Genomic DNA, 27,850 nt, shown 5'->3' on the forward strand with positions numbered 1-27,850 from the left:
CAACCATTCTCTGGCTTCTCCCTCAAAGCCAATCTCAAATCCAATTTACTACCTCATCTTCAACGGTGAGCCACTGAACCTTCTTGACCATCCTCCCATGCGACCTTGTCAAATGTTTTGCTACTAAAGTCCACATAGACAACATCCACTGAATTGCCTTCATTAGTTTTCTTGTAACTTTCTCAAAGAACTCTTCAAGATTGGTCAGACCTGATGTACCCCACACAAAGCTATACTGATATCCTGAATCAGTCCATGTCCATTCAAATATTTATATATTTGGTCCCTTTCAATACCTTCCAATAACTTACCCACTACTGATGTCAAGCTGACCAGCCTATAATTTCCTCCTTTATATTTAGAGCCTTCGTTGAACAGTGGAACAACACTAGTTATTCCCCAGTCCTCCAGTACCTCACCTATCAAGGATGAATTGAATTTCTCTGCTAGGGCTCTGGTGATTTCTGAACTTGCCTCCCACTGGGACCAAGGGACAGCCTTGTCATGCCCTGGGGTTTTATCCATCTTAATTTGCCTGAAGACAGCAAACGCCTCTTCCTCTAGCATCTGTACAGAGTCAATGAAGTTGATACCATTTTGCCTTGCTTCTATAGCCTCTGTGTCTGTCTCCTGAATAAATACAGATGCAAAAAAAATGCATTTAAGATCTATCACTTTTGGCACCGCAGATGGATTACTATTCTGATCTTCCAGGGAACAAATTTTGTCCCTTGAAATCCTTTTGATCTTTCTTAACTGTACTCTCCATAAGCACCTCATTTGTTCTTACCTGCCTGTACCTGCAATGTGCCTCTTTCTTTTTCTTAAACAAGGCCTCAATATCTCTTGAAAATCAAGGTTCCCCACACCTACTATCTTTACCTTTTATTCAGACGGGCATATGCAAGCTCTGTAATGTCAGAATTTCACTTTGAGGGAGTCAGCAGGAGACGCTCATGGAGTGAGCATTGTTTCAGATTCGCTCCATAACCTTTACTTTTTTTAACCTATGATCACCCTTATTTAACTTACTTTTACCTACACCAAAAGATTCTTGCTACTTTTTTGGACTTATCTTTAAGAGTCTATTGTGAATTTTGAAGAAATGAATACAGAAATGGCTTTGAGATCTAAAGGGCGAGACCCTGGGAAAGATTCTAACAGGAACGGAAAGAAGAAAAAGACCGATCCTAAGCGCACTGAATTGACTTATGAAATGTTATTGGAGCTTTTAAATGAAAAATTTGAAGAACAATGACAAATTTTCAAACAAGATATAAAGGCTTTTCAGGATTATATGGATAAGACTGATTCAGTAGTTAACCAGCAGCAAGCTCTAATCGCAACTTTGCAAGAGGACGCTCGGAAGCGAGACTTGATAATCGAAAAACTGGAGCAGAAATTATCTTCGATGATTAAACAGGTGGAAACACTTAAAGCCAAGAGTGTTGACTTTGAGAATCGGTCCAGAAGACAGAACTTACGCATACTTGGTCTCCCGGAAGGTATTGAACAAGGGAACCCCTCGAAGTATTTTGCTCAACTTTTAAAGGATGTGTTCCCTTCTGTATTCCCAGACAGTCCTCCGTTACTTGATCGCGCTCACAGAATTATGCTTCGATCACCAAGTGCTTCAGCTAAACCACCGGTTGTAATTGTCCGATTTCATTATGTGCATGTTAAAGAGCAACTTATTTGTGTGGCTCGGCGTGTAGGGATGGTCAAATTCCAAGAATTCAATTTTCGATTAGTGGAGGGTTTTAGTCCAGAGGTAATGAAGGCAAGGCTTCTTTTTAAACCTCTGATGTCCGAATGTTATGAGAAAAATCTAAAACCTGCGCTCTTATACCCTGCGAAGCTCAGAATCTCGCCTACCAATGCACCACGGCATGTTTTCTTTTCTACATCTGAAGCTCGAAGCATCCTGAATGAGAACTTCCCTACTGCTGCGGATTCTCATCTCTAATAAATGGGTGATTTTGATCATTGCAAGATGGTTTTTGTTTCCAAAACCAGATTTTGTTTCTGGCTATTGGTGTAGGTTTACTCTATATTTTATACTCTAATTAAAGTTTTTTTTTTCGACGTACTAATCTTTTTATTTTACTTACTTCAATCACTGTACTTTATCTTTGGTCATTATTATTAATCCTTCGAAGGTGAATTTTTTTTTACTAAGATGGCGGTTTCTTCTCTAAAATATTTTTGGCTTTTTTTTGATTTCGCCATTTTTTTTTCTCTCGTCTTCTTCCTATAATGCATTTCTTATCACAGTTAAAAAAAATTTTTGGTTTGTTTGGGTTTTAACCCAATTTATAAGTTACTAATGATTATATTCTTTTTGTTTTTTTTACTAGCAATTATATTAAGAAGTTTAGTTTTAGTATAGTGATCATTATTTCTTTAGAGTTTGGGTGGATCTTTTTTTTCCTTTATATACGGAGTTGCCTTCTGCTGATATGGGGGTAGATTTAGTTTCATTTCTCTTTCTTCCCAGCCTTCTCCTGGCTGGGGAGATGCTTTCTCCTCTTGGGTGGGAAGTGGTTTTTTTTTCTAAATCTAATGTTCTTTATATCAGTTTTTTTTAGTTTTTTCATTTGGGCTGATTTTAAACTACTAAAATGTCCGTGATGTCATCACTTCTGGGTCCGCCCCTTATCTTTGTTCCTCTTCCGGGTACATGAGTTCATAATTTGGTTAACCCTTTATATACCAAAGGGTTGATTTCAGAAATATGGCTCAGACCATTAATTTTGTCTCTTGGAATACTAATGGCTTAAATCATCCAATTAAATGGAAAAAGATTTTTAAAGTATTCCAAAGACTGAATGCACATATTATTTTTGTACAAGAAACTCATGTGAGGAAAGAGGGTAATCATCGTTTTTTTAGGTTTTGGAGGGATCAACAGTACCTTTCGAATTCGAATGCTAAAGTAAAGGGAGTTTCAATTTTTATTGACTCCTCTATTGCATTTGTCCAACATGATATTTTTTCAGATCCGAATGGTAGATTTTTGTTCATTACTGGCTTACTTTTTAACAAAAAGTTTGCTATGGTTAATGTTTATGCTCCAAATGTGGATTATCCCGATGTTTTTAAGTCCTTATTTACTTCTCTACCTAATCTAAATGAATATAGGTTAATAATGGGTGGTGACTTTAATTGTTGTTTAAATCCTTGGTTGGACAAATCTATATCTACTCAGATTTTACCTAATAAGTCAGCCACTTATATTAACTCTTTTTTGACTGATAATGGAATTTTTGATATTTGGAGATTTCGGCATTCTAAGGACAAAGAGTTTTCATTTTTCTCACATGTTTATCATTCTTACTCGAGAATTGATTATTTTTTTATTGACTCTTGTTTTATTCCATCGGTAATTGGTTGTAATTATGATATTATAGCCATCTCTGACCATGCTCCATTAAAACTTTCTATTAAATTTACGGATACAGCTTCTAGTGCTAGACAATGGCGATTTGATTCTACCTTACTGCAAGATCCAGATTTTATTAAATTTATGAAAGAACAGATCGATTTCTTCTTTTCAACTAATTCCACGGATGATATTTCTTGCGGAACACTTTGGGACAATTTTAAAGCATATATACGTGGACAGATTATCTCCTATTCTGTTGGTTTGAGAAAACGCATTAAGAAGGAGACTCTTTTATTGGTTGATAAAATTAAAGAGATTGACAAGAATATTCGACTGCTCCTAGTAAGGAGCTTTACAAACAAAGGGTTGAACTTCAAATGGAACATAGTTTATTACTTACATCTTCGATTGAAAATCAATTCATGAAAACCAGAACTGATTTTTATATACATAGTGATAAATCGGGTAAACTGTTAGCTAGTCAATTGAAGAATGCTTTGGTTAAACGCCAAATTATTAAGATTCGTCAGCAGAATGGGGATCTGACAGTTAACCATGATGTGATAAACAAATCTTTTCAAGATTTTTATACCTCCCTGTATCATTCTGAATTCCCTCATGATTATAATACCATGTATGGTTTTCTTGGGAAATTGAATTTTCCAAAATTATCATCAGATGATCTTTCAATATTAGAAACTCCTATTATGGATGCAGAAATTAAAGAGGTTATTTCCTCTATGAATTCTGGGAAAGCACCAGGTCCAGATGGGTATACAGTAGAATTTTTTAAATGTTTTCCCTCTACTCTTTCTCCTTGGTTATGCAGGGTTTTTGAAGAAGCAATTAGATTGGGTAATCTGCCACAATCTTTTTATAGAGCCCCCATTTCTTTAATATTGAAGAAAGATAAAGACCCTACTGACTGTGCATCCTATAGACCAATACCCTTATTGAATGCATATTCCAAGATCTTTTCCAAGTTACTGGCATCCAGGCTGGAGAAGGTATTACCTCAAATTATCTCGGAAGATCAAACTGGTTTTATTAAAAATCGCTATTCTTTTTTCAATGTTAGAAGATTATTGAATATTGTTTATACTCCTTCACATAGCACTTCAGAATGTGTCCTTTCATTAGATGCGGAGGAAGCATTTGATAGAGTTGAATGGCCATACTTATTTACTGTGCTTGAGAAGTTTAATTTTAGTCCGACATTCATTAGCTGGATTAAACTGATATATCATACTCCAGTAGCCTTGGTGTTTACTAACAATCAAAGATCTTTTTTTCGTTTATTTCGGGGTACTAGACAAGGCTGTCCTCTTAGTCCATTATTATTTGATATTGCTTTAGAACTCTTGGCAATTGCTATCAGAGAATCACAGAACATTTTTGGCATTACTCGTGGGACGGATATACATAAGCTATCATTATATGCAGATAATTTATTATTATTTATTTCTGATCCTGAGAAATCCATTCCTGCAGTTATATCATTGTTGGCTCAATTTAGTAATTTTTCCGGGTATAAATTAAATCTTAAGAGTGAATTGTTTCCTTTAAATAGACAGGTTCCAATTTATGGAAATTTACCCTTTAAATTAGTTAATGACTCTTTTATTTACTTAGGGATTAAAATCACAAAAAACTATAAGGACTTATTTAAGGTTAATTTTTTACCCCTAATCGATCAGATTAAATGTTTGTTTACTAAATGGTCACCATTATCTTTATCTCTGATAGGTCGGATTAATGCTATTAAGATGGTTATTTTACCCAAGTTTTTATATATAGTTCAAGTGGTACCAATTTTTATTCCGAAATCTTTTTTTGCTAATGTTGATTCAAAAATTTCCTCATATATATGGCAGAATAAAAATCCTAGATTAGGTAAAATATATTTACAGATGGCAAGGAAGGAAGATGGATTGGCATTGCCTAATTTTAGATTTTATTATTGGGCAGTCAATATCCAATATTTGATATGCTGGTTAAAGGATTGGGATTTATCTTTTAGCCCTCATTGGGTGAACCTGGAAATTAAATCTGTACAAGGATTTTCATTGGGTTTTATTTTAGGGTCTTCTCTTCCCTTTGCTCTTTCTAAATTGCAGAAACGAATTGACAATCCAATAGTTAAACATACTTTACGTATATGGTTTCAATTTCGGAAATTTTTTGAGTTGACTCAGTTTGTTTTAAATATTCCTATTGTATCCAATTGCTTTTTTTATCCTTCTATTATAGACCAAGCTTATTCAGCTTGAAAAACTAAAGGATTACTACGATTTTCTGATTTATTTTTTGATAATTGTTTATGTCTTTTGAACAATTATCTAATAAATATAATTTGCCTAGATTTCATTTTTTTAGATATTTACAGATTAGGAATTTCTTAAATACTGTACTTCCTACCTTTCCAAATATTGTGTCTTCAGGTATTTTGGAGAATTTGTTTGAACTAAATCCTTCTCAGAAAGGGATAATATCAAAACTCTACAATATAATTATGAAGATACATTCAGAGCCCTTCTATAAGATTAAAAATGATTGGGAAAGAGAACTTAACCTTACTATCCCTATTGAGAATTGGGATAAAATTCTTCAATTATTTAATTCATCATCTATATGTGCTAAACATTCATTAATACAGTTTAAAGTTGTACATAGGGCTCATATGTCCAAGGATAAATTGGCTCATTTTTATTCCTATATAAATCCTATTTGTGACAGATGTCATTCTGAGATAGCGTCTTTAACTCATACATTTTGGTCTTGTACGCATTTGAAAAAATATTGGAAATACATTTTTGATATTTTTCCACGGTATTGAACATTGATTTACAACCTCATCCTATTACTGCAATTTTTGGTTTACCAATGATGGACTCAGTCCATTTATCCTCTTCTGCTTGTCAAATGATTGCATTTCTTACATTAATGTCTAGAAGATCTATTTTGTTGAATTGGAAAGAAATTAATCCTCCTACCATATTTCATTGGTTTTCTCAAACTATGTTATGTCTAAATTTAGAAAAAATTAGAAGTGTTGTATTTGATACTTCTATTAAATTTGAAAAGATATGTAGACCATTTATTCAATATTTTCATATGATGTAATGTGACCCTGTTCCAAGCCTATTTGTTTTTCCAGTTTTAATTTTACATATGTTGAGAGGATCGGAGTTGATGACACTGATGATTTTGTATTTTTGTTAGATATTATAAACAGCCCTTTTTTTCATTATTTTTTCCTTTTTTTTCTTTTTTTGTTTTTTCCCTTATTAGTTATTAGATTGTTAGATTAGTTTTTCTTGCATAATTTTTTTTCTTTTTCTCTTTTCTGTTTTTTTAATATATATTATGATATACCTAGCTTTGCTTTGTTTATATGTTACTTGTATCGTCCATGATTTGGGAAGACTCATTTATATTGTAACTATTGCTTATGTATCCTTTCATGTTCAGTTGAAATTTGTATGTTTGTAATCCCATTATCTATGTATTAATCTTATTATGTTGATATTAATAATAATAATTAAAAAAAGATTGAAAAAGAAAAAGAATTTCACTTTGAAGGCCTGCCACTTGAGAAGTTCACCTTTGCCAGGAAACAGCCTGTCCCAATCCTCAATTTCTAGATCTTCTCTGATACCATCAAAATTGACATTTCTCCTGTTACGTACCCCGTAACTGGGTTAACAGACCAGCAGAAATGGAAGGATACTTTGGAGTCTGGTGGTACTGTAAATAAAGGTGTTTATTAGTAAACTAAGCAAAACAGTATCAAAAATGCAAATATACATATAAAACAGGTTAGCATTGATAAATACAGAAGTGTAGGAATAAGAATCAACAATAAGAAACAAGCTCTATCAAAGTCTAGGGGTAAATGAATTGTCATAGAAGAATATAAAGTTCAGTTCAGTTCGTGCTGAGGTTGTTGTCGTGTTGCAATTGTTGGAGAGAGAGAGAGAGAGAGCGAGAGATGAGCAGCTGCAGCAGGCAAACCTTCCGTCGTCTTCTTGTTCCGTTGTACCATTGGGGTCATCGGTTATGACCCTTCCATTCCAGGCTAGACCGTTCTTCAGTGATGGACTCGTCACCCAGGCAAGGGCAGACACACACACGTCCCCACTGGTCTGCCTTCATCCACTGTGCTCTGGACCGATTTTCCTGAACCGATCCTCCAGGCCTCCACCTTCCTGTGGGTGCACAACACTCTTTCAGTGTCCGCTGGTGTGTCTGAGGGTGTCTCCGCAGATCCGTCTTTTATTTCCCCCTTGATGGGGTTTCAGCCATCCATCAACTCAACATGTCCATGTCCAACACACTAGGCCACTCCCTGCTGTCTCAGCAAGAATGATAACAAGCAAAGAAGTGTCCTCGTAGCAAAAGATTGTTTACATTTTCATCAGTGAAGAAGCCATAATACATAAATAATCTGTCTCTCTCTTATCTATAGCAGATGCCATTGCCTCTGTTCTTCATTTCTCTCTCTCATTAGCAACATAGTTCCCAAGCGTGGGGAGGGGGGGGGGGTTCAGCTCTGAACCCCATTTCCATCAGGTTTGTTCAGCACACATAACACTCCAATTTAGAATCTCAACATGCAAACCAGACCTATCTTTATGCATATTTTTGTTCAAAACTGATGACATTGTGATCATGATATGTAACGTGTTCTCCTACACATCTTTCCTATCTCATTCCCAAACAGCAGATCAAGTATTGCACACTCTTTCATTGGGACTTCTAGTACTGATTAAGAATGATTCCTGAAAACATTTAACAAACTCTATCCAGTATGATCCTTTGACATTATGGGAGTCCAAGTCAATATATTGGAAGTTAACATCAGCTACTATAAGAACCTTGTACTTCTTGCAACAGTCTGTGATCTCTACAAATTTGTTCCTCTAACTCCTGAAGACTTTTGGATGACCTGTAATATAGTCCCATTAACATGGTCATCCATTTCTAATTCCTCAGCTCCACCACAACACCTCACTTGATAAGTTCTCCAGTCTGGCCTACCTGAGGAATGCCATAATATTTTCCTTTACTAGTAATGCCTCCCCTCCTCCTAAAACAACGGCACCTTAGAATATTGAGCTGCCAGTCCTGCCCCTCCTGCAACCAAGTCTCATTAATAACTACAATATCATAATTCCAGGTGTGAGCTCATCTGCCTTTCCTATGATACTTCCTGCATTGAAATATACCCAGCTCAGGACATCAGTCGCACCATGCTCAACCTTTTGTTTTCCGTCTGTCCCCACAACCTCTCCACTATCTGTTCTGACCCTCTGGTTCCTATCCAGCTGCAACTCCAGTTTAACAACCACTCCCCAACCCTGTCATGTGCTCGCAAACCTTCCCACTAGGATATTAGTCCCCCTCTAGATCAGGTGCAAAATGTAACTTCTGTACAAATCCTATCTTCCCTGAAAGAGTGCTCACTGTTCCACAAATCTGATTCCCTCCTGCATACACCAATTCCTTAGCCATATGTTAAAATGTATAATCTACCTATTTCTGGCCTCACTTGCACGTGGCATGGGTAGCAATCCTGAGATCACAACCTGGAAGTTCTGTCCTTCAATTTAGCACCTAACTCCCCGAACTCACTTTGCAGAACCTCGTCACTCTTCCTACCTATGTGGACCACAACTTCTGGTAGTTCACACTCCCACTTAAGAATGCTGAGAACTTAGTCCAAGATGTCCTGGATCCTGGCAACCAGGAGGTAACATACCATCCGAGAATTTCATTTTTTATCTGTTCCCTAATGAATGAATTCCTTATTACCACAGCTCACCCTTCCTTCCCCCTTCCTTTCTGAGTTACTGGCCCAGACTCAGTGCCAGAGACCTGACCACAGTGACTTTCCTCTGCTAGGTCACCCCCTCCCCCCAACAGTATCCAAGTGGTGTACCTGTTGTTGATGGGGATGGCCACGGGGTACTCTGCATTGGCTGTTTAATCCATTTCCTCATCCTGACTGTCACCCAATAGCCTGTGTCCTGCAGCTTGGGTGTAACTATTTCTTGATATGTCCCATCTATCAACCCCTCAGCCTCCCAAATGATCCAGAGTTCTTTCAGTTCCAGCTCCAAATCTTTAACACAGAATGTGAGAAGCTGTAGCGGGAAGCATTTCTCACAGGTGTAGTTGTCAGGGACACTGGAGGTCTCCCTGCCTTCCCACATCCCACAAGAGGAGCATTCCACTATCCTGCCTGGCATCTCTACTGTTCCTAACTGTGCAATCATAAAGAAGGAAAAACAATGAAATGTGGGGGGAGAAGAAAACTCTACCTACAGATTTTTTGCCTTCTTTGTCTGAAGCCTGTCCTCAATGAATCCTTGAAGAGCTAAAGCCTTAAAGAGCAAAATCCACTCTAACTCTGACCACTCCAATGATGGCCACTCCACTAGCCACTGCCTTACTCTAATTCGTTCCTGGGTTGATCAATTATGAATGCTGGTTGGCCACTGCCCAAAATTGGTATGTTATGTAGGACTAGATGTTAATATCCTTTATTTGCGCTCCTAAGACATGCTGCCTAGACTCGATGGGGTGGCCAAGTGAGTGGAGGCATCTTTTGGGTTAGCAAGTGGGCACCCTCTTTCCTCAGTGTTTCGCTGATAGTTCCACAACACCTTCGGATGGTTTGGCTAACCCTCCAGGACCAGAATGAAAGAGGAGAGAGCAAGAATAAGAAGACAGGGGGTTAGAAGCTGAAAGGTGAAGCCATGTGAGGGGAAAATAAGTGGGTTGGGGAGGGGGTGAAGTGAGAAGCTGGGAGGTGATAGGTGGATAAGGCAAATGGCTGACAAATGAATCCAATCGGATAGGAGAGTGGTCGATGAGAGGAAGGGATGGAGGAGGGGCAGGGGCTTCTGATAGTGGACTCATCAAAATTTGGCCATCTCAACACCAGAAGGAACACCCAGTGCAGAATATTGGCAGCAGGTAACAGGGAAATACTGGCTGAGGAAGAGAGAGTGAGTCAGTCTATTCTTGGCCGGCGTAACAAATCAGTGGTTTGTTCACCCAGCACAGCAGGTAGAGTCAGTCGGTGCAGACCAGAAGTCAAGGTTGACAAGACTGGGCAGTGATGAGCACATCTCTTCCCTGCAGGAGATAAGGGGAACAAATTGGTTGTGGCAACAATTGGCAGCTCTCCTGCTCATTTTTCTGGTGTGTTGTTGCATGTTTGCTTATTTGAATGTATTTGTAATTGCAGGTTTTTACAGCAAGGACACTGTTACATTTGCTGCGTCAATCACAATGGTGGTGTTGTTTACAGTTGCTTTTATTTTATTGGTTATTCTTCGGTATGCAGGTAAGTGTTATTGTCTGCACTTCTCCTTAATCTTCAGGCATCTCTCCCAGCAAAGTGCAGTTAATTTTAAAAGAAAAATCTCCCCACCACGCTGGGTCCTAGAGACAGGAGGGATGAAATTCCCCTGTATTTTTGCCCAGTTGTGGAGTGGTGTTTCACAGTGACACCTCTGCTGGAACGATTCCAAAGTCACCTTTGTCCTGCCCGCAGATATAGTACTTGAGGGTAAAATGTCTCAACTCAATTGTGTAACACACATTATGTTGTCAAAGGTGCTGTGACTCGTGATGTAGAGGTGAGGAGTGACCACTCCTCACTGCACACACGTGGCTCCTCCATGGAGAGAGTTCATAGCACCAAGTTTCTGGGAGTGCACAAAATTGATGATCTTACCTGATCCCTCAACACCACCTCAGCAGCATCTCCATTCCTTGAGAAGATTGAGACTAACCACCCACCTATCCCCCAGGATAATCAATTTTTACAGGCCCCCAATCGGACCAGGTGCATCACCGTCTGGTCCGGGAATTGCAAGGCATCAGAACACAAGTCCCTGCAAAGGATTGTGCTGATTACTGAGAGGCTCATCGGGTTCTCCCTTTCACCCATTGGAGGTATTTATCAGGAGTGTTACATACAGATGGCCCTTAACATTATCAGTGATCCCTTCCATTTGTCCAACAATCTTTTTGATCCCCTGTATTCAGGCGGGAAGTACCATAGAATTAGGACAAGAATTGTTAGGATAATGAACAGTTTCTTTCCCCAGTCCATAAGACTATTAAACTTCCTGCCACTACCCAGATCTCATCATGTATGGAGCACCAGTAGTGTTATGCTGTTTATGGTTTCATTTGTATCACATATGCACCTTTCTATTTGTTAATTTCTTTGTTGTAGTATTACTTTATGTGTTATATATGTGAGTTATATGCACTGTGTTGTGCACCTTAATCTAGGTGCATGACAATAACCTTGGACTTGAACTTGAAAGTTGCCCATTAATCCTGATGACGGGGAGGTGAGAGAGTGGTAAAGCCCCTCCTCATGACATGGATTTTAGCAAAGTTTTGTTAAAGTTCCTCATGGCGTACTCAAGAAACTAAATGTCCACGGGATCCAAGAAAAGATGGTGTTGGAATAAAAATTGGTTCAGAAGGAGGAAGCAAACAGTGAGGATCAATGGGAGTTTCAGTGTCTGGAGGGCCATGTGTGGTGAGTTAAGCAGGGATCAGTAACAGGTCCCTTGTTGTTTAAGGTTCATGTCAATGATTTGAACTTGAATTGAGGAACACGATCAGGAAGTTTCCTGTTGATCACAATATCAGCAGTTTGGTTGACAGTGAAGAAGAAAGATCTGGGTCACAGGAAGATATCACCGGTCTCCTTGGATACACAAACGAGGAAATGGAATTCAGTCTGGAAATGTTTACAGCAGTGCTTTTGGAGAGGGTAAACTAGGCAAAGGAACAAACAGTAAACAGAAGACTAAGGCATAGAGAGGAACTGACAACTCTCAATGTTCATGGGCACAGATCCCAGAAAGATGGGTTGCTAGGTTACCTGGTTTCTGTCAATTGCAGTAGCATAAGTGTGATAGACATGATGTGGATGTGGAGAGAAATGGTTTCAAGGGGAAGTAATCAGGAATGGACAGCTGAGTGAACTGGCATAGATGGGCTGAATGGCCTCCTTCCATGTGGTAAGGAAAGTGGGGTCTTGCCTTTTGTTTTGTGCACAGAGCTGGTGATGGGAGATGTGAAAGGGTGAGGGACAATACCTGAGGAGAGGGTACTATTATCAATGGCATTAACATTGGAACCAGGAGAGGAGGTTGGTGATGAACAGGATCTAACAGTGGAGAGGGCAAACTAGGCAAAGGAACAAACAGTAAACAGAAGACTAAGGCATGGAGAGGAACTGACAACTCTCAATGTTCATGGGCACAGTTCCCAGAAGGGAGCAAGTCAGGTGGAAAAAAGTAAAGAAGCCTCACTGTTTACTCTCGTTAGCCAGTGTAGAATACAAAATTACGTTCATGTAGCAGAACCATATGAAGCTCATTATTTAGATCTCATCTGGAGCAGTGCATTCAGTTCTGGTTACCACTCTGCAGAAACAATCTGATTGTACCAAACAAGGTGCAGAGGAGAGTTATGACAATGTTACCAGGGCTGGAGAACTCTAGGTATGAGGAGAGACTGTCCAGACTAAGGTTAGCTTTGAAACAAATGAGACTGAAATGTATGAAAGTGTAACAGTTTTTGACTGATTTGGATACTGTGTGTAATAATGGTCTCCCTGATATTGGAAGGATGGCATGAAACTGGAGAGGGTGCAATAAAGTTTCTGATGAAATTATGGGGACTGGAGGGTTGGGTTGTATGGAGAGGCTGGATAGGCTAGGATATTTATTCCTGCACTGTAGAGGCTAAGGGATGAGAGTGGGTTATAGATTTATAAATTCACAAGGAGCACAGATAAGTGAATTGCCAAAATATGTTCCTCAGGGTACGACAGCCAGTACGGTTCCCTGCGGCGCTCCTGTGCTGCTGACCACCGTGTCAGACCTACAGTCTCCCAACCGCACATACTGAGGTCTATCTGTCAAGTAGTCCACTATCCAATCCACCATGTGAGAGTCTACTCCCATCTCCGTTAGTTTGTGCCTTAAGATCTTGGGCTGGATGGTGTTAAACCACTTAAGAACTTTTTAAAAGCTATTATTAATGCTTTTTGAGATAGTGATTTAGATGTATATCATATTTTTTTACTGAGTTAAGTATTGTATGCAATTAGTTTTGCTACAACAAGTGTATGGGACATTGGAAAAAAGTTGAATTTCCCCATGGGGATGAATAAAGTATCTATCTATCTATCTATCTATCTACTAGAGGACATAGGTTTAAAGTGAGAGGAGAGAGATTTAAAAGTGACCAGAGGGACAACTTGTTTTACACAGACATGGCGATGAACTGCCAGAGCTAAATGACTGAAGGACATACATAAGTTCCAATATTTAGAAGGCATTTGAACAATTACATGGAGAGGAAATGCTTGGAGAGATGTGGACAGAAATGGTTTCAAAGTAACCAGGAATGGACAGCTGAGTGAACTGGCATAAATGGGCTGAATGGCCTCCTTCCATGTGGTAAGGGAAGTGGGGTGTTACCTCTTCTGCACAGAGCTGGTGATGGGAGATGTGAAAGGGTGAGGAACAATACCTGAGGAGAGGGAACTATTAGCAATGGCATTAACATTGGAACCAGGAGAGGAGGTTGGTGATGAACAGGATCTAACAGAAGGAGGGTTGAGCATGAAAAAGAAATGGACAGAATCCAGACTCAATGCAATTTCAACACCAGGGCATCGAGGGACATTTGGGAGGGTTGGTCCAGTGGGCAAAGGGAAGTGGGGAAACTACAGGGGCAGATGCACAGTCTGAATCCCAGACATTCATGGGTTCAGTGCACATGGTTAGAATATTTCAGCATGGTAAATTGTGGAAACGGTGGTGAATTAGGTGTTCACTTTGCATTTCTGCATAGTCTTTGAATAAACAATTGGTGAAGGAGAGCAGGACCTGATGATACTGAATAGGGTGCAGCCAGATCTGATGATGGAGGTTTAAAGCCATTTTTCACTAAGGACATCCCTACACTTGCATCTCTCAGGTGAGGAAGAGCAGATGGAAGCTCTATCACAGCAGACACTCAGATGACGGAGTAACATTGTAATAGGATCAAGAGTTTTGCTGATATTGAGGTGGATGTGAGTCAGCACTTCGGTTGCTCTTGAAATATGGATTGTGTGGTTGAGAATTTGAAAATGTAGAGCTAAGACATGTGAGAGAAAATGTTTTGTAAGAGGAATTTTCCAGTGCAGCAACATGCCAGTTGAGTGCAGTAACTTCACTTGCCCCATCACTGAAATGATCCCACAACCAATGGACTCTCTTTCAAGCACTCCTCATCTTATGTTCTCAAGATTCATTGCTTATTTTTTTATTATTGTTTTTAATTTTTGAATTTGCAGTTTGATGTCTTCTGTGCACTGGTTGGTGATCTTTCATTGATTCTGTTATACTTATTATTCTTCGATTTATTGAGTATGCTCACAAGGAAATGAATCTCAGGGTTGTATATAAGGACATACAGTATATGTACTTTGAAAAAATAATATTAGTTTTGAACATGGGTGGGAAGCAAAACAAGGACAACTTTCTGGAGAACTAATGAAGGTAAACAATAATTACTTGACCCATCTGTCTGAATGAATTAAAAAATCTGGGTGAAGGAAAAGTGTCCCTTGGATCTTATGGTGGACAATCCCTCAGACATGTATCACTGGTTACCGATGGACTTCCTGGACAACCACTATCCTTATTCATGTTAAATGTCCCAGCATTTGGACAGTTTAGTCTGCTCTCACATTGAGTTCAGTTTTTTTCTTGGACCAGAACACTGTTTGAAGCCTTGAGCATCTGGGTGTGGTGATGGTTCAGTCCTCAACAACAGAACAGGCTTCACAGTGGAACTTCAGTGCTGTAGCTGGGGCTGGGTATTGTCACCACAGGCAGGACCACATCAACTGTAACCTTCACCATCTCTAGAATAATACAAAGCTGATTTGCAGTGGATTGTTACCTCATCTGCTGGATCTGTACACAGGGAGACTGCAGTGTATCTGCCAATTCTGCATGTGCAGACCCTCGATAAGGGAGTACAGAAGTTATCAAATATGTGTTTGTTTGTGTTTTTCTGTTGTTTCCTGGATTCTCTGCTTGCTGCAAGTTTGAGAAAGATCCCTGGACATTCTTCAGTCCGGTGTTCTGATTTAGAGACATAGATAACCTACAGCACAATACAGGCCCTTTGGCCACAAAGTTGTACCGAACATGTCCCTACCTTAGAAATTACTAGGCTTACCTATAGCCCTCTATTTTACTAAGCTCCAGGTACCTATCTAAAATTCTCTTAAAAGACCCTATCATATCCACCTCCACCACCGTTGCCGGCAGCCCATTCCACGCACTCACCACTCTCTGAGTAAAAGACTGACATCTCCTCTGTACCTACTTCCCAGCACCTTAAACCTGTGTCCTCTTGTGGCAACCATTTCAGCCCCGGGAAAAAGCCTCTGACTATTCACACTATCAATGCCTCTCATCATCTTATATACCTCTATCAGGTCACCTCTCATCCTCTGTTGCTCCAAGGAGTAAAGACCGAGTTCACTCAACCTATTCTCATACGGCATGCTCCCCAATCCAGGCAACATCCTTGTAAATCTCCTCTGCACCCTTTCTACGGCTTCCACATCCTTCCTGTAGTGAGGTGACCAGAACTGAGCACAGTACTCCAAGTGGGGTCTGACCAGGGTCCTATATAGCTGCAACATTACCTCTCGGCTCCTAAATGAAGGTGTTGCAGTGGACGGGTGAATCCAAAGGCAGGACACTGGCACGGAGATAGAGTTGGGATGCAGACGAGGGCGTGAGTGTGGCTGGAGCTAAACGGCAAACAGGAGGATGAACGGAAAGGTAGGCAGCAGGCAATGCTTCTCTTGACATAGAGAGACAGAGTTAACACAGGCAAACCACAGTGCTGAAACAAAACTTAGAATACAACGATCTGGCGATGAGCCGGGGTATTTATTCTGCAGGTTTAGATGAAAATCATGTGTACCATAATCAAGGAGCCCGGGAGAACATGGGGAAAGGGGAATTAGGAGGATATGAGGAATCAACGGTCGTGTTTGTGTCAATACCCCCCACCCCCAACAGGAGTCTCCAGGCAAACCACCAGGCTTTGGACGGTGTAAACTGGGTAATCTTCGTGGGCAGGTAACGGGGGTTGATAGCCTAGAGAACGTTCGAAAGGAGACATACCGGTGGTGGCGCTGACCAGGGAGTTGTGGGCATACTCAACCCAAGTGAGACGTGTGCTCCAGGATGACTGGTTACTGGCGGAAACGTGGTGCAGTGCTGTTTCCAGGTCCTGACTGGCTCGCTCCGTTTGACCGTTAGACTGAGGATGGAATCCGAAAGACAGACTTACTGAAGCTCCGAGGGCTTGACAGAAGAATTTCCAGACTTGGGAGATGAATTGGGGGCCCCGGTCAGAAACAATGTCAGAGGGGATTCCATGAAGGCAGAAGACGTGTTTGGACAAGGACGTCGGCAGCTTCACGGTCTGTAGGGAGTTTGGGAAGGGCTATAAAGTGCACGGCTTTGGAAAAACGGTCCACCACAGTGAGTATAGCTGTGTTGCCATGTGAAGGGGGCAGACCAGTGATGAAATCGAGAGCAATGTGATGGCCAGGGACAGGTAGGGGATGATGGGAGACTTTTCCGCGGGCACACACAGCACAAATCGAGACGAAGGAGCGAGCGTCAGCATCCATGGTGGGGCACCAGAAACGTCGCTTCAAAAGGGACAGGGTTGGACCAGTTCCAGGATGGCAGGCGTGCCCCCACTCGAGAACCTGAGAACAGACAGAGTCAGGCACGAAGAGACGATTAGGGGGGTGGCCATCGCCTGGGTCAGGTTGAGTCCGTTCGGCTAGTCTAACTACAGACTCGATCTCCCAGGTGAGGGCAGCCACGACACAGGATCATATTAGGATTGGAAGGGTCCTCCTCAGAGACATGCTGATGGTAGGTGAGGGTGAAACTGAAGCAGCCCAAAAACAGTGCCCAACGGGCTTGGCGGGAGTTAAGGCATTTAGCTGTCTGGATGTATGCCAGGTTCTTATGGTTTGTCCAGACGATGTATGGGTGTTCTGCTCCCTCCAGCCAGTGCCTCCACTCCTCCAAGGTGAGTTTGAAGGCCAGCAACTCCCGATTCCCAACGTTGTAATTCCGTTCAGCGGGGGATAGACGGTGAGAGAGGGGCAGGATGGAGCTTTGAGAGAGGACCACTCCACTCCAGAGTCGGAGGCGTCCATCTCCACTATGAACTGGCAAGATGGGTCAGGCTGGACCAGGATGGGAGCGGAGGTGAAACACCTCTTAAACTCTGAGAAGGCTGAGTCCGCTTCGGGGGTCCAGTGGAAGGGGGTCGCAGGAGAGGTGAACTGAGTAAGGAGAGCTGCCACCCAGCTGTCGTCCCTAATGAAGTGACAGTAGAAATAGGTGAATCCCAGAAATCGCTGGAGTTGTTTAAGCCTCTCTTTCTGGACGGGACAGGTTATACAGGGTTTCAGCCACTCCACCACCACCCGGATCTTTTTGGGATCCGCCCTCACCTGCCCACTCTCAATGATGTACCCCAGGAAACTGACGGAATGGGCATGGAATCTGCAATACTCAGCCTTAACAAATAGTTTGTTCTCCAAGAGCCTCTGAAGAACCTGACGGACATGGAGGGTGTGCTCCTGGAAGTTACGGGAGAAGATTAGGATAAATGAAGATCCAGATAAACAGAAATAAATTGGTTAATAAAGTCCCTAAGGATGTCGTTGACCAGAGGAACACCACGGGAGAGTTGGTCAGGCCGAAAGGCATCACCAGGTATTCCAAATGGCCAAGGGGGGTATTAAAGGCTGTCTTCCATTTATCCCCCTCCCATATCCTGACCAGGTGTTCACAAGACCAATTTAAAGAATACTGTGGCTCTGTGAAGGGGCTCAAATGCTGAGTTGATAAGGGGCAGGGGATATTTATTCTTTATGGTAATGTTGTTCAGACCATGGTAATCGATGCATGGGCGGAACAAACTATCTTTCTTCCCCACAAAGAAGAAATCAGCGCCTTCAGGGGAAGCTGAGGGTCAGATGATGCCAGCCGCGAGGGAGTCATTTACATACCTCTCCATAACCTTTCTTTCTGGACAGGACAGGTCATACAGCTGACTGGTGGGTAATGAGGCTCGGGGGAGAATGCCAATCGCGCAATCGTAAGGGGAATGTGGAGGCAGAGAAAGGGCCCGTTGCATACTGAACACTTCTCCAAGATCATGATATTCTACAGTAACCATGGACAAGTCAGGGGGCTCAGAGGTGGACGAGGTCGCGGTGACCTCCACTGGGGGAAATGGCTGATTGCAGGCGAGAGGAATGGCAGAACAAGCTCCAGCTGACTATCTTCCTGGTGGGCCAGTCGATGTTGGGGTTATGACAGCTTAACCAGGGGTGGCCAAGGACTAAAGAGGCCCCTGAGGAGAGGAAATTAGGTTGAATCGTACCTGTTGCCGATGGTTTCTGGAGAGAAGGAGAAGCAGGGGTTCCGTGTAGTGCGTGACTTGGGCCAGGAGTCTACTGTCTAGTGCATTAGGGTTAGGGTTGGAACATGACTGGAGCTGAATTCAAACAGGAGGATGAATGGAAAGGCAGGCAGCAGGCAATACTTCTCTTGACATGGAAAGACAGAGTTAACACAGGCAAACAACAGTGCTGAAACAAAACTTAGAACACACAATTCTAAGCAGCCAGGAACGTGAACTACACACTGGCTGAAACAACAATCTGGCAATGAATGACTGTAAAGCTGCGTAATTATGCTTCAGGTTTGGATGAGAATCAGGTGCCACAATCAAGGAGCCTGGGAGAACAGAGGAAAAGGGAATTAGGAGAATATGAGGAATCAATGGCAGGGACCGTGACAGAAGGCCAATACACCGTATGCCTTCTTAACCACAGAGTCAACCTGCACTGCTGCTTTGAGTGTCCTTTGGACTCGGACCCCAAGATCCCTCTGATCTTCCACACTGTCAAGAGTCTTACCATTAATAATATATTCTGCCATTATGTCCAACCCACCAAAATGAACCACTTCACACTTATCTGAGTTGAACTCCATCTGCCACTTCTCAGCCCAGTTTTGCATCCTATCAATGTTCTTCTGTAACCTCTGACAGCCCTCCACACTATCCACAACACCTCAACCTTTGTGTCATCAGCAGACTTACTTACCCATCCCTCTACTTCCTCATCTAGGTCATTTAGAAAAATCACAAACAGTAAGTGTCTGAGAACAGAACAGAACAGATCCCTGAGGCACACCACTGGTCACCGACCTCCATCCAAAATATGATCTGTCTACCTTCTGTGGACAAGCCAGTTCTGGATTCACAAAGCAATGACCCCTTGGATCCCATGCCTTCTTAATTTCTCAATAAGCCTGGTATGGGGTACCTCATCAAATGCCTTGCTGAAATCCATATACACTACATCTACTGCTCTTCCTATATCAATGAGTTTAGTCACATCCTCAAAAAATTCAATCAGGCTCGTAAGGCATGACCTGTCCTTAACAAAGCCATGCAGACTACACCTAATCTTATCATACCTCTCTAAACATTCATAAATCCTGCCTAATCAGGATCTTCTCCATCAACTTACCAACCACTGAAGTAAGACTCACTGGTCTATAATTTCCTGGGCTATCTCTACTCCCTTTCTTGAATAAAGAAACAACATCCACAACCCTCCAATCCTCCGGAACCTCTCCCATCCCCATTGATATGCAAACATCATTGTCAGAGGCTCAGCAATCTATCCCTCGCTTCCCACAGTAGCCTGGGGTACATCTCATCCGGTCCCAGCAACTTATCTATCTTGATGCTTTCCAAAAGCTCCAGCACATCCTCTTTCCTAATATCTACATGCTCAAGCTTTTCAGTCTGTTGCAAGTCATCACTACAATCCCTAAGATCCTTTTCCATAGTGTGTTCTGAAGTAAAGGATTCATTAAGTACCTTTGCTACTTCCTCCGGTTCCATACACACTTTCCCACTGTCACACTTGATAGGTCCTATTCTTTCACATCTTATCCTCCTGCTCTTCACATACTTGAAAAATGTCTTGGGGTTTTCTTTATTCCTGCCCACCAAGGCCTTCTCATGGCCCTTCTGGCTCTCCTAATTTCCTTTTTAAGCTCCTTCCTGTTGGACTTATAATCTTCTAGATCGCTAACATCACTTAGCTCTCTGAACCTTTTGTAAGCTTTTCTTTTTTTCTTGACTAGATTTATTACAGCCTTTGTACACCATGGTTCCTGTACCCTACCATAACTTCCCTGTCTCATTGGAATGTACCTATGCAGAACTCCACACAAATATCCCCTGAACATTTGCCACATTTCTTCCATACTTTTCCCTGAGAACATCTGTTCACAGTTTAAGCTTACAATTTCCTGCCTGATATCCTCATAATTCCCCTTACTCCAATTAAACACTTTTCTAACTTGTCTGTTCCTATCTCTTTCCAATCTTATTGTAAAGGAGATAGAATTATGTTCACTATCTCCAAAATGCTCTCCCACTGAGAGATCTGACACCTGACCAGGTTCATTTCCCAATACCAGATCAAGCACAGTCTTTTCTCTTGTAGGCTTATCTACATATTGTGTCAAGAAACCTTCCTGAACACACCTAACAAACTCCACCCCATCTAAATCCCCATGCTCTAGGGAGACGCCAATCAATATTTGGGAAATTAAAACCTCCGATCATAAAAACTCTGTTATTATATCTTTCCAGGATCTGTTTCCATATCTGCTCCTCGATATCCCTGTTCGTCACTGGGAAGGCTTCGTCACTAGAAAGTTCCACGATGGCATGATGGTGAAAGTTTTGGATGATGGTGACGAGTCAGAAGCCTTCCCAGTGACGAACGGTGTGAAGCAAGGATGCGTTCTCACCCCTACACTCTTTAGCATGGTCTTCTCTGCTATGCTGAATGATGCCTTCCGCGATTGTCAGGATGGTATACATGTCAGATACAGGACTGGCGGTGGACTATTCAACCTCCGGCATCTACAGGCTGTTACAAAGGTAAAGGAGACCGTCATCAGAGACCTCTTATTCGCTGATGATTGCGCCCTCAACGCCAGCACAGAGCAGAAGATGCAGCGAGAAATGGACTGCTTCTCACGAGCCTGTGACAACTTTGGACTTACAATCAGCACCAAAAAGACCGAAGTTATGTACCAGCCCGCACCCGGAAAGCCCTACCAGGAACCACACATCACAGTAAAGGGGCAGAAGCTACTGGCAGTCGACAGCTTATCTGGGCAGTACTCTATCATGAGCGGTGAACATAGATGCAGAGATCAGCAACAGAATTGCCAAAGCCAGTGCCACCTTTGGGAGACTCTGTGAGAATGCATGGGAGCAGAGAGGACTCAGCCTTGCCACCAAGCTGAAGGTCTACCGAGCTGTGGTTCTCACCACCCTCCTCTATGCCAGCGAGACCTTGACTGTCTACAGCAGACACGCTCAACCACTTCCACTTGAGCTGCCTCCGCAGACTTCTCCACGTACGATGGCAGGACAAAGTCCCAGACACGGAGGTCCTGGAGCGGGCTAGCACCCACAGCGTCTACATCCTCCTACAGAAAGCCCAAGCCAGATGGGCTGGCCATGTTGTCAGGATGTCTGACAGTCGACTACCAAAACAGCTGCTGTATGGAGAGCTGAGCCAGGGCAAGCGCTCAGTTGGAGGGCAGAAGAAATGTTTCAAAGACTGCCTCAAAGTGTCCCTCAAAGACCTCAACATCAATCCCAGTAACTGGGAATCGCTTGCTCTGGACCGCCCAACCTGGTGGAGCAGGACCACTAAAGGAGCGTATGCAGCAGAAATCAGACGCACCGCAGAGGCTCAGAGGAAACGCGCTACCTCCACTTCCACTGCAGCACCTACCCTCATGTGTCCCACATGTGGGCGAGCTTTCAGGGTCCGGATTGGCCTCACCAGTCACCTCCGAACCCACAGTCACAAACCCTCCACCCGACAGAAGTCGTGGTCGTCTTCGACTCCAAAGGACGAACATCAACAATCCCTGTTACAATTGGGCGGCCTATAAAAGACACCCAGTAAAGTTATTGACTCCGTGCTGTTCCTAACCTCCACCCACAGAGACTCCGTATACAATCCCTGCATGACATCTGCCTTTTCTGCAGCCATGATACTATCTCTGATAAGCAGTGCCATGCCCCCACCTCTTTTGCCTCCCTCCCAGTCCTTTCTGAAACATCTAAAGCCTGGCACATGAAGAAACCATTCCTGTCCCTGAGCCATCCAAGTCTCTGTAATGGCCACCACATCATATCTCCAAGTACTGATCCACACCCTAGGCTCATCTGCTTTGTTCACAACACTCCTTGCGTTAAAATAGACACATCTCAAACCGTCCGTCTGAGTGTGTCCCTTCTCTATCACCGGCCTATCCTCCCTCACACTCTGTCTCCAAGCCTTCTCTATTTGTGAGCCAACCTCCTCATCCCCGTCTCTTCAGTTCAGTTCACACCCCCAAACAATTCTAGTTTAAACTCTCCCCAGTAGCCTCAGTAAACCTCCCCAGCAGGATATTGGTCCCTCTCGGACTCAAATGCAACCTGTCCTTTCTGTACAGGTCACATCTGCCCCAAAAGAGGTCCCAATGATCCAGAAATCTGAATCCCTGCACCCACTCCAATCCCTCAGCCATGCATTTATCCTCCACCTCTTCCTATTCCGATTCTCACTGTCGCGTGGCATAGGCAGTAATCCCGAGATGACTACCTTTGCGGTTCTTCTTCTCAACTTCCTTTCTAACTCCCTGTAGCCTGTTTTCAGGACCTCCTCCCTTTTCCTACCTACGTCGTTGGTACCAATATGTACCACGGCCTCTGGCTGTGGCTGTTCTCCCTCCCACCACAGGATATCTTGGACGCGATCCGAAACATCCCAGACCCTGGCACCTGGGAGGCAAACTACCATCCGAGTTTCTTTCCTGTATCCACAGAATCGCCTGTCTGACTCCCTAACTATAGAGTCCCCTATCACTACTGCCTTCCTCTTCCATTCCCTACCCTTCTGAGCCACAGGGCCAGACTCTGTGCCACTGTCACTTCCCCCAGGCAGGCTGTCTCCCCCAACAGTACTCAAACAGGAGTACTTATTGTCAAGGGGTACAGCCACAGGGGTACTCTCTAGTACCTGACTCTTCCCCTTCCCTCTCCTGACTGTGACCCACTTGTCTGTCTCCCATGGCCCTGGTGTGACCACTTGCCTGTAACTCCTCTCTATCACCTCCTCACTCTCCCTGACCAGGCAAAGGTCATCGAGCTGCATCTCCAGTTCCCTAACTCGGTCCCTTAGGAGCTGCAGCTCAACACACTGGGTGCAGACATGGCCGTCCGGGAAGCTGGGAGACTCCAGGACCTCCCACATCTGACACCGAGTGCAGAAAACCGGCCTCACATACATAATACTTCCTTTCCGCATTTAACACAGGTAAACCTACCTCGTCCCGTTACTGCCAAAGCCCATTGAGCCAAAGCCCTATCACTCTGCTGCCCACTCCCAACGCTGCCCGCTGGATATGGCGGTCTTCTTTTTAAACTTTTCCCGCTCTACCTGCTGATGTCACGCACTTGCGCCATCTTGCCTTTCTTTATCATGGGTATAAAAATGCCTTCACTCTGGAAATTTCTGTTCCATTTCTGAAATGGTTGGGTTTCTTGTGTTTTAGAAGCCTGATTGACTCAGGATCCATCTTCATCGTAAATTGATGCTTTTGTTTAAAAATTTGTGTAGATCTGTTAGAATGGCTTTCAAACTGATTAATTTTCATTTGTCCAAAGTTTTTTATAGATATATAAGATGGATGTCTGTCTATAACGCTGGTTTTCTCATTGTCATCATCGTTGCTACAATTTCCTGCATGGCGGTTAAATGTATGTGCTGAAATATTATTCTGTATTTTCATGTAAATGATGAATTCTGTTCTCTGGAGTTTGGTTGGAATGAAGTGAGTATCTCAGTCAGGATGTTGTGAACTGCTTTACAGGACCATCAGCACCTGAAGTCCTCAGTCCCACAGCTGAAGTCCTTTCCCACAGGGGGATCTGCTGGAGGTTTAGACTTTAATGGCATTTCACTGATGCTCATAGAACTATTAATTACTGACCTTCATCCCTCAGGGCTCCTGAACACCCTGACAACAGCCATTTATTCTGCCGGTGCTGATTTTCTTTCCCCCTCCCTCCATTCCTTCCCGTTACTCTGCTGATTCTCTGTTTTAGTTTTGCCATTTGAGTGAGTGTGGTGTAGATTTCCCAGATCTGTATCTCGATCCCGGGGGTTCTGGTCACAGTCCCCGTCCCCACAAAGCCTCCGTAACACTGGCCGTGTGGAGCTGGGTCATTTGTCAGCCATGAACATATTGAGGGACTAAATCACCTGCTCCTGGAATTAAAAACTGGATCTGCTGGGAATCCTCAGCAAGTAGCAGGTGAAGCACAGACAAGAAATAGGTTGTAGGGAAATGGGGGGGTGGTTGGGAATGGGGTTGATGAGATTTGCTCTGAGAACTGACAAAGTGTCAGTGACGTCTCTCTGTATCATGAGGAAATATGAAACCAGCATCACTCATCAGCTTGTCGGTTTCTGTCACACTGCTTTTTGTTCAGCCTTGCTCAGTATAAACCACGTTCCACATCCCCTCCCACACTGACTGCACGAGATCATTGGCAGAGATCTGCTCTTGAACAGAGTGTGATGAAAGGTGTGTGAAATTGGAGAAGTTCACTGCTGTCCCTCTTCACAGGAAATTAGCTGAGTTTTTCAGTTCATGTGGGCATCAGCCTTCTGTTCAAGAGGCAGCATTCTCTCCTCTTATCACCTTGATTTGGTTACAGATACAGTTATTCAACTGTTTTTAATTGCAGGCCTCAGACCAGAGGATGTAGGAGTTGCCATTACATCGATGGTGGGACTGGTGTTTTCTACAGCATATGCTATTATATTCATGTGCTGGTCAAGGAAAGGATCTCCAGGTACCTGTTACTGTCTAATTTGCATTTCAGCAGAAATACCAAGTGACTCATGTTGACAAAATGAACTCCTCCCACACCCCCCCCCCCCCCCATCCCCACAGAGTCTCTGGATTCCTGTGGTACCCAGAATGCAATTGTCCTACATGACTGACATGTTGAGATATGAAGTGGTGACACAGAATGTCTGGAGTTGTTCTGGAGTCAACTCTGACCCGACTGCAAAGGAGGCTTTGGGAGAAGTGACCCTGAGGGGGCTGGGTCAGTTCCATAATGATTGATATGCTAAATCATAATATAACAGCAAATTAGCTTTGAGGTGAGGATGAGGAAAATGCACCCCTTATCCTGAGGGCTATGGGATGGAGGATAATTCTAAATCTGCAAAGAGTTGGATATGTGTGGTTCTCTCCCTGACACTTGATTGCAGGTTGGTGAGTTCCTCCCTAACTGATTGAAATTTGGAGGGGATGGCAGCAATATTTCAAATATTTTCCGTTTTTTTTTCTTCAGTAACCAACACAGACTGGCGTTTCCAACACAGACAGTTAACACGTGAGAACACCACCACCTCCTAGTCCTGAACAGGTTATAAACTGTCAGTTTCCAGACCTTGTCGTTCTTTCCTTGCTAATTAATTAAAGGTCTTTCTGGCTTTCTGAGAATAACTTTACCATACAATCTATCATTGTACAAAAACTGCCATCATTTGTGTAATAAAATGGCCCATGGTACTGACAGACAAAATAGCAAATAAAACTTGTCAGCATGTCACAGAAAACAACCACAACCCAGGTGACTCCAGTCTTGCACAAGAGCTTGGATTCAGGGATCAGCATCAATAAGGCGAGGGAGGTGAAGTGTTGGAGAAGTTTCGAGCTGATGTTTCAAGCCAGGACGCTTCATCAGGACTGGAAAGGAAAGGACAAAAGCCAGAATAAGAAGGTGGGGAGAGGGTAAGGAGTAGAAGCTGGTAGATGATAGATGAGATCAGGTGAGGGGGAAGGTGTGGGTATGGGAGGGGGATACCCTCCCCTTGTGTATTTATATTAAAAAGACCTTGCTGGAGTGGATAGTGAGCACCTGTATCACAGTCTGTAGATGAGCTGTGCAGGAGCAGGTTAATTACAGACATCACACAATAAGTTGTGATCCTGATGTGTTCTGCGTCAGTTCTCTAGTGGGGCTCAATATAACAAACTAAAGCTTCAAAATGAGGGGAAGTTGGCCACAGATTTTGGAGACCTCAGAGTGTTCAGTGATTTGCAGAAGTGGCGTTGTTGATGGGGTCATAATGCCACGGAATGATGGTTTTATTTCTCCAGGGTGGAATACTTTGTGGTGGGAGATTGAAAATCAGGAGGAAAATCCCTGTGAGGCATCATGACCAATGTCATTAGCATTAGGCACTGGAACTTGGTATTGATCTGGATCAAGATTTGAGAGTAAGTTGAGATGGGAGAGAGAATGTGTTAGAGTCTAGAGAGAGATGATGTTTCAATGTCAGGACAGCAGGGAGCATTCAGGAAGGTTGGTGCAGTGGGCAAAGGGAAGGGAGGGAAGCTACGGCATCAGTTGAACAGGTTGAAAGACAGCCAGCCATAGGCTCCATGCATATTGTTGGAAAACTTCAAGAGGGTGGATTACGGATTACGGAAATGTGGTGAGTTAAAGATAACTGCAGCAGGATAACGTTTGAATGTAACCTATCATCATGAATGGCAATGATGTTTCACTCCCAAACAAGCTCAATGCCTATTATGCTCGCTTTGAAAGGGAGAAGCTATGAGAATCTTGCAGCACCCAGTGGCACTGTGAACTATGTCAGTTCTATGACATTGGGAGGCTGATGTCAGGCTGTCTTTCAAGAGGGTGAACCCTCAGAAGGCAATAGGCCCCAATGGGGTACCTGGCAGGGCTCTGAAAAACTGTGCCAACCAACTACTTGTTCAAAGACATTTTCGATCTCTCATTGGTTACAGATAGAAGTCGCCACCTGCTTCAAGGGTAACAGTTATAGCAGTGCCCAAGAAGTGCAGTGTGAGTTGCCTTAACGACTATAATCCAGTAGCAGTCTCATCTATGATGTTGAAATGCTTTAAGAGATTGGTTACAGCTGGAGTTAACTTCTGTCTCAGCAAGGACCTAGACCCACTGCAATTTGTCTATCACTACAATAGGACGATGGCTGACGTGATCCCATTGGCTCTTCACGAGAGCTTTAGATCACCTGGACAATACAATTGATGTAGCTATGTCAGGATGCTGTTTATTGACTACAGCTCAGCATTTAACACCATCATTCCTACAATTCTAATGAAAAAGCTCCAGAACATGGGCTCTGTACCTTCC

This window comes from Hemitrygon akajei, chromosome 2 (genome assembly GCF_048418815.1).
Source record: "Hemitrygon akajei chromosome 2, sHemAka1.3, whole genome shotgun sequence".
Classification (NCBI taxonomy): Eukaryota; Metazoa; Chordata; class Chondrichthyes; order Myliobatiformes; family Dasyatidae; genus Hemitrygon; species Hemitrygon akajei.